This window comes from Silene latifolia, chromosome 1 (assembly GCF_048544455.1).
Source record: "Silene latifolia isolate original U9 population chromosome 1, ASM4854445v1, whole genome shotgun sequence".
NCBI lineage: Eukaryota > Viridiplantae > Streptophyta > Magnoliopsida > Caryophyllales > Caryophyllaceae > Silene > Silene latifolia.
This window is the reverse complement of record NC_133526.1, coordinates 44,334,540-44,343,589: the sequence shown is the minus strand read 5'-3', so window position 1 is coordinate 44,343,589 and position 9,050 is coordinate 44,334,540.

Genomic DNA, 9,050 nt, shown 5'->3' with positions numbered 1-9,050 from the left:
TGGTATTTCTTCTAGTGAAATCATGTTACCTTCTAATGATTTTTGGTGTACAACAAAAAATTTCACCGAGTACAAGTACGGAGTACCTCATTGCCATCAACCCACTAATTTAACGACTCCATCTCAAATAGGTTTGTCAATGAGTTCAAATTATATGTCCAATAGTAAGTCTTGCTTAAGATCGACATTATCCGTCTTAAGCTTAAGACGGGCCAAATACTATCACATTGTCGTAATAAAGACAAAATTTTTGGTATTTCCTAGGCAACAAGTGGGATGATTTGGTATGTATTTGGTTTAAGATAGTAGTGGTTGTCTTAGGCCAAATGACCAAATTGGTAAAAAAAGTAGAGGCTAAGTGACAAATTGGTAAAAAAACTAAGCAAGGTGACAAATTGGTAAAAAAAGTGGATGGTAAGTGACAATTTGGTAAAAAAAAGTGAATGTAAGTGACAAATTGGTAAAAAAAACATTTTCGAGGACACGAAAATAAAATACGGTAATATTGCAATTCTTTTTTATATTTAATGTTGAATTTTGCTTTCCGAATAAGTTAACATTTTCTATCAATTATTTTTGTGTATAAAAAATATTTATCATTGTTTGTCCAAGTATCGCGTTTATTCGGGCAAAAACATGATGAGATATAAAAAAATTCTTTTTTCTAATGTTGAATTTTCTGTGAGGAAAATCAAGGTTTTCTTATGTTGAAAAATATGCAATGAGAAATTTTTTAACCCTTAGAAAAATTAGATAATTATGGTGAAATTTAAGTATTTTTTTAGTAGGAAGACAAAATAATTGCGTAAATGGGTTTGGACTGAAAATGTTTACAATGAGTAATAATGAACATATGTTTGTTGTTTCTTTTCCGAACTTGATATGAAGTTACTAAATGTTGATTGAATTTATAATTTATATGATAGTCTATAACTATTAAATCGCGGGCGATCTTTACCCTTACAAAGATATATAAAACGTAATAAAATAGTGAATTGTTTTAAAATCAACCACTTAGCAACTTTGTTATTTATTTTAATTTAACCTGCCAAAATTTTGAAAATATTTTATTTTAAAGTTCAGCGCCTCTACCCTACTTTCGTTAGATAAACGAGACTATTTGGACCCATAGTTGATAAAATGCAATTACAAAAAAAAAAAAACCTACTCCGCACTTGATAAATAATTCAATTTAAGTTTACTTATTCGGAAAAGTAAAATTTAATGTTAAATAAAAAATATTTGTGATATTAACATATTTTACTTTTCGCCAAATTCTCATCGGAAATGCTTTTTACCAATTTGTCACTTACCATCCACTTTTTTTTACCAATTTGTCACTTTGCTTAGTTTTTTTACCAATATGTCACTTAACCTCTACTTTTTTTACCAATTTGGTCATTTGGCCGGTTGTCTTAAATGAGAACTGTGTATGCCCAAATTTTACGTCTCATTTTGTGTTATTATTTTTACCTTGGTAATTTAAAACCGTGTTAGTAATTTATATTAAGTTGATGATGTGACACAAACAAGAGGCGATACAAATGAGACGTGAGATGGAGATTTTGCACTTTTTACCAACGCCCTAGATAATTTGATTAGTGAGGCAGATAAATTTCAGAAAAAGGTCTTAAGATGAAGAATTTTGCACTTTTTACTATCGAGGCCTTTCATTTTTTTTTGACCGTAAGCGAAAATAGGGGAGATTAAACCATGGCAGACTTTGCTCCTATTAAGAGTCCTAGGACACTGACTTATTGAAAAGCAATGAACTGGCATAAGTAGAGAATTTATAGAAGATAAAGCCGCCTTTGCATCATGGTCAATAGCAGCCAGACCGCAGACTTGAAAGACAATTAGAAGAAACTTCAATGTGCCTAAACCCACGAGAAATGGCATCAGAAATGGTGTATTTGAGTGTAGTAGCCTCGGCTTGTAAAGGTGATTTTGCCCAAAACCTTGCAAGTCCACTGTGAAAGGTAGTATCATGATCATCTTGAAACAGCCAACCTGCTGACGCTTTAAAGTTAATAGTCCAAGAAGCGTCACATTTTAGACGGATACTATTTGAACAAGCCTGAGAGCCAACAAGAAAGGAAGGATAAAAATTCCTAATATTCAGCATATCAGAGCAATCTTTCGGGTGCAAAACGTCAGTAGAATGGGAGCTACTACGACCATTTTTCATAACATAAGTATTAAGAGTGGCTTCATTTGTCAATAAATGCAAAGAAGAGGCAAGGTCCACCCTCAAAGGATCAGAACGGACACCATTCAACATACACCAGATTCTCCATAAGGTGTTAAGGAAGAAAGAAATAGAGGAGATGGGATCCTCATCTTTAAAAAGAAAAGTTATCCAGTTGATAACCCATTCCTGAAGTGTAAGATTATTACCTAGATTACTTCAAATGCCTAAAGGAGATCCAAACCAGAATCTTGCAGATAAAGGGCAGTCACGAAAAAGGTGGGTTAAAGATTCAGTCGTGGAAGCTGCCGAACAGAACCCACAATTATAATTCCAGTCAAGGCAACGCTTTTGAGCTTCTACTCCAATAGGAAGTGAGTTGGTCAGAATCTTCCATAAAACAGATTTCCACTTCCCTTGAACCGAAAGCACCATATTCTGGACTTACAAAAGGAGATAGTGCTTGCATTTATACGATTCAAATCAGTAAAGGATGCCTTCTTATCCCAAAGAGAAGTGAAAGCAAAAGCATACCCACTTTTAATAGAATACATGTAATTCTTGGTCAAAGTCTAGAAAATTTTATCTTGAGAATCAACGAACGAGAAATCAGTGGACAAGATGAAATGAGCCGTGTCTGATCTCCACATAAGGAGAATCCCATTCACCATCTTCAGTCTGCAATTGACAAACCAAAAGAGGTGGCTTGCTAGCAAGCTCCATCTCAGATAAATGGAGGAGAAGAGAAAGAGAGGATCCTTTAATCCATTTATCTCTCCAAACGTCCAATAAGGAAGGGAAACCCACCTGCTAAGATAAATGGGATAGAAGAAGATTCAAACCCCATAAAATTCCCCTGCCATCCCAAGAAAGGAGCTTTTTTAGATGGCAAATGTGAATGGTATTTCATAAAAGGATTTTTCTATCATAGAAAAACCGTCAATAAAATTAGGTTCTTCGAGGTAACAAATAATAGATAATTGTAAATTTATAACGCAATTTTGTGATGATTTGTCTTGAATATGTTTTAGAGTTTGATGAATGACATGCTAATCTGATGGTACAATGTTTTAATTAGCTTGTGAAAATGTGGCCGAAGATGTCACTGAAAAACTTATTATTGCTTTTTGTCGTGGGCAAGGTGGTGTAAGGTGAATGAGTTTAAATTTAAGTAACCACGGTATCGAACCTATGGTATGACCTAAATTAAGACGGAAATAAAAAGGATAGAAATGGAGCTGTTCAATTACGAGAATTAATAAGCTACCCCAATAATAAAATTGTAGTGGATAAATCACCTAGATTCCATTATACAAATGAGATAAATCTCACAAGTCCATTCATAAAATTCATTAATGGGTTATTATAAAGTAACTAATGCCCTTATATAGGCTACTAATAACTTGGGAAATAAGAAACAAAAGAGATAAATGACTAAGTTACCCTTAATCTCATTTTGAAGTGTATCCCCATCAGAGAGAGAGAGAGAGAGAGAGAGAGAGAGAGAGAGAGAGAGAGAGAGAGAGAGAGAGAGAGAGAGAGAGAGAGTATAAGTTCACTTATATATGTTGAATTGGTGTTATTGTTTACTTCAGTGGTGGTCTAAAAATGCAAAAAATGAGGGTTTTGTGGTGGTGAAAGGAGAAAGAAAGTGGCGAAAAAAAAAAAAAAGAGTTACATGGCTCCTCTATTATAGTTACAGTCTTGTCGATTAAAGTTACACCTTTAATCGTTAAAGTTACAAAGACATTTGACCAAAGTTACACCCATAAAACACTAAAATTATACTCCCTCCATGCCACATCAATGGTAACATTGACTTTTTCACATAAACATTTGACTAAAGTTACACCCATAAAACACTAAAGTTATACTCCCTCGATACCACACCAATGGTAACATCCAATGGTAACATTGACTTTTTCACACTTGTCGAGACACGTTTTGCAATGTAAATATCTTTTGTTACGCATTATTAAAAATTATAAAAATTTGATATTCTTATAGCATTCATAACGATAAACCAAACAAGATCTCACATGACTATATTTTGTTTTATAGATTAAGAATAATATCGAAGATTCTTTACGACCATGAATAGTGGCAAAACAGTCAATGTTACCATTGGTCTGGTATGTAGGGAGTATAAATTTAGACTAAAGATACAAAGACTTGTCTTAAAATTGAATAATCTCAAATAAATATATTTAAAATCACATATAACTTCAATTGAATGGTTATGGGATAAGGACTAAAGTTATACATATAAAACACTAAAGTTACGTAAATTTGGTCTAAAGTTACAATGTGATTTTTAATTTATGTAACTTTAAGACAAGTCTATGTATGTTTAGTCCAAGTTTATATAACTTAGTCCAAATTTGTGTAACTTTAGTGTTATGAGGGTATAACTTTAGTCCAAGTGTTATTCAAAACCACTATTATGTACTAAAGTTAAACCATCAGTGGACTAAAGTTACACTCAGAAAAAACTAAAGTTATATAAACTCAAAATAATGTATAAAATGGACTATACGACTGAAGTTACAATATTAAGGATTAAAGTTACACCTTTAAAACATTAAAGTTACAATGAAATTTGTCTTAGAACTACATAAATTCAAATTAATATCTCCAATGACTAAACTGCTTTTGAATATATAAATTTGAATTTATATAATTTTAAGTCAATTTGATGTAACTTTAGAGTTTTAGGACTGTAACTTTAGTCCAAATTTATGTAACTTTAATATTTCATGGATGGAACTTTAGTCCTTGAGAGGAGGTATGTAACTTCAATGAGGAAGAATGTAACTTTAATAGAGGAGGTATGTAACTTTAGTATTTCATGTCTTTGTAACTTTAATGATTAGATATGTATTTTTAATAGACAATGATATCACTTTAATAGAGGAGGTATGTAACTTTAATAGAGGAAGAATGTAACTTTAATCCACAACAACTTTAAAAAATAAAAAATAGATCTAAAATTTTTAAAACATAACTTTATACTATTAGACTCCATTTTATTTTATTTTTTTGAAATTATGTCATTTTAGTAAAAATTTACATTATATATATATATATATATATATATATATATATATATATATATATATATATATATATATATATATATATATATATAGAGAATTGGGATCCTATGAGAACCGCCAACATAATGAGAACCGTGAGAACTCCACCTTATGAATTTTTTTTTCTTAAAAATAACGACATATTTGGATTCAGCATAGAATTTTATGCCTAGATAACATATCTCTTGGTCCAAAAAGTATAAATTATTGACCGGAATCGATACGAGAAACATTTTATTAATTTTCATGCACCTGGTAGTCATTTTTTATGTATTTAACAATTTTCACGCACCTAGAACTCGTTTTCGTGCACCTAGAGCTTGATATTTTCATGCACCTAGTAATCATTTTCATGCACGTAATAATTTTCATGCACCTAGTATTCGTTTCAGTGCATCTATAGCCATTTTAGTATACCTAATTGTATTTTTGTACATTAAGTTTATATTTTGTTAATAAAATTAAAAATTTTTGTTTAGCTATACTAAAAATGTGTTGGAATAAACTAAACTAAGGGTAAATGATCCATCAAAACTTTCGGAACAAGATTTGAGGATGATTTAGTAAAGGTTCTCACGGTTCTCATAATATTAGTGGTTCTCACCGGATCCTGACCCTATATATATATATATATATAGAATTAGGATTATATGAGTCCACCTTAAATATTTGAGTCAATGAGTCCTAATATCAACCGTTAGATCAAAGGCTAAGATCATTCGCGGATTAGTAAGGGTATATGCGTCATTTAACAACTTGATATATATACCTTCATATGAGGCATTCATTCGGTCTTTTTTATTCTCTCTCTCTCTCTCTCTCTCTCTCTCTCTCTCTCTTAGCTAGTGACCTAATTCTTCTCCGTCAATTCCTTCTTCTCAAGCAATACAAATTGATTTTTTTTCCATCAGATCTAACAATTGCAATGCCAGGTATTATTCACTCTCCTTTTTATTAGAAATTTTAATTTCGGCTTTCTTTTTATTTGAATTATATGCATTTTAGTATGTTTTTATCATCACTATTTTTGTTTTCAATTTAATTGATGTATTGTTATCATTTGTCTTCGGTTTAATTGATGCATTGCTATCATCTCTTTTCATTTTAATTGATGTATTAATATCATCTCTTTTTCTATGATTTGATTATCACTATTATAATTTTCATTTTAGTTCTTCTTTTCGCATTATTATGATTCCTACAATGTTTTAATTGATGTATTCTTCTATCACTATATTTAGCATGATTTTGTAGATTTGTGTTTTAATCAAATTTTCATTCAAGTATTACCGCTTATCATTTCTGTATGAATTCTCTTTATTGTTTTTCCTTTTCTAAATGCCTGATATTGTCTAGGTAATTAATATAACTTAATATCACTCACAACATCCTTAATAGTATCACAAACTGAAATATATTATAATACACGATATAGCTAATTAATGTAAATCAGTATCACACGTTATTCATGATAGTATCACATGTTATTCTTAATAGTTTCACCGACTGAAATACTGTAATACATGATTGTTTAGCTAATTAATGTAAATTAGTATCACACGTTATTCTTAATAGTATCACATGTTATTCTTAACGGTATCACAGTTTGAACTACATTGTAATCCAATTTATCTTTTCATGCCAGCGCAGAGCGTGTTAGCAACCTGCGTCGCAGATTACACTTCTTCCCTTGCTGTTACATTTGTTCCTGCTACACAATGTGTACAACCTATTTATGTGCATGCTAAAATCAACTTTCTTTGAGGTTCACCCTTGGAGGTTTTGAGCAGTAGATAAGGAGTATTGTCGCTACATATAAAACAAAACTAGGGTCAAACTTTAGCTAAAAAAAGATGCTTGTATTGATTTTTATGACGTATATGTATCGGGATGTGGGTTTGAACCCAAATTGTCTACAACTAAGGGGATGTTTGGTTCACGCGTGGGTATGAGTTTGGAATCGGGAATCATACCTGGGTGGTATCGGGTTGGAACTTGATACCTCATACCTTGTGTTTGGTTCAATTTTGGGGGTATGGGGTTAGAAATCAATCAAAGCTAAAAAAATCTTCAAAATACAATTTTTTTTAATAATAATTTTTATACTATTAAATCATGTAGATAAAATTTAATCAAATAAAAATATAAAAATATTTTTTTTACAATTTTTTTTATCACTTTTTAATATCTCTAATTTGATACCATAGGTATCAATCTCATACCCACCCCCCTCCATGGGTATGAGAAACCCATACCTCATGGGTTTGAGGTATGGGTATGAAACCTTCATTTCCATCAAACAAATACATGGTATGGGTTTGGTTCATTCCAAACTCATACCCCATACCTATATTGGGTGCACCAAACACCCCCTAAAAGGTTTGATTGTGGTGGTATAAAGACAAGATTGATTGTTTGCCCATTGGAAGGCTTTAGAGAATAATAAAGAAAACTTTAGTTACAACTCCGCTAAATTTTGTGCTTATGATATGCTACAAGTAGTTATTTCTTCTTATATATTAATTAGTTATCAATAAAAGACAACGATCAACCATATGATCCAAAGAAGACAAAGATCAGTAGGATTAGTTGTAAAGCCAGGATTACATTTAGATCTATCATTCGAGAAATTAACAAATGTAAAGTGAGACTTTTTGTCGTTGATCAGTTATGTGAGGCCCATAATTACCTCCTTTTTTGTCCATTCAAGTATAGAGAATTTCAGTCAACATTTATTATTTTTATATTTCTATATTCCCTTTTGTCATAAAGATGCTACTAAGATGATTTTCATTCTTTTATTCCCCTTTTGCAGATTTCTTCGTTTGCCAAGGTTGGTTGAGAGTATATGTGCATGCTTAAGAAGTCTATCGTACATCATCAACCGAGCAAAGCATCTTGTTTTAAGTCATTTCTCTTATAAAGACAAATTTTTCATTCTTAATTTCGTTCTAAGCGGTTACAGTTTTGTATTGTTTCTCTGTTTTTGGTTAGCCCTATGTTACTCGTATAATTTTGATAAAAGTTTTATAGCTTGTTAGTAACAATATCAGAGCACCTCATGATTTGCCATTTGTATTTTGTTTATCACACTTTTTAATGAACAATATATTTTTATAAGTTTAACAGTTTATTAGAAACAATATCACACGTTATGAGAAACAATATCACATGATTTACTTAACAATATCACATTCTGTGATAAAAAAAATTCACCCTCTGATAATAAAGTATCACAACCAACACCACAGAATATCACCTTCACCTAAAACAATATCACAGTTATAAAGATAGTTTTCACCCATCCACTTTGGGATATTAAGAAACAATAACGTCACAACCATCACCAAAGAATATCACCCTTCACCCAAACAATATCATAGATGAAAAGCTTGTTTACACCCTGCTTAATTTTTTGATATTAAGAAAGAATATCACAATAATTACCAAAGAATATCAAACTTCACCCAAAAGAATATCACATATAAAAAGAATGTTTACAACTTTTCAATTTATGACATTAAGAAACAATATCAGTACATACATGCAACAATAATGTTACTGATCTTAAACAATATCACAAACTTCTAGCAGCACTAGTTTATGACAACTACTACTTACATTAGCTTACTTATCCGACCAACATTACATCAATGCACTTTCAATTAAAGTTTTTTGTCAACATATTCCTAGTAGTCATTTTAGTTGCTTCCGCTACCTCTACCTCTACGACATGCAACACTCTCTACTCTTTTTTTGGCTCTTCT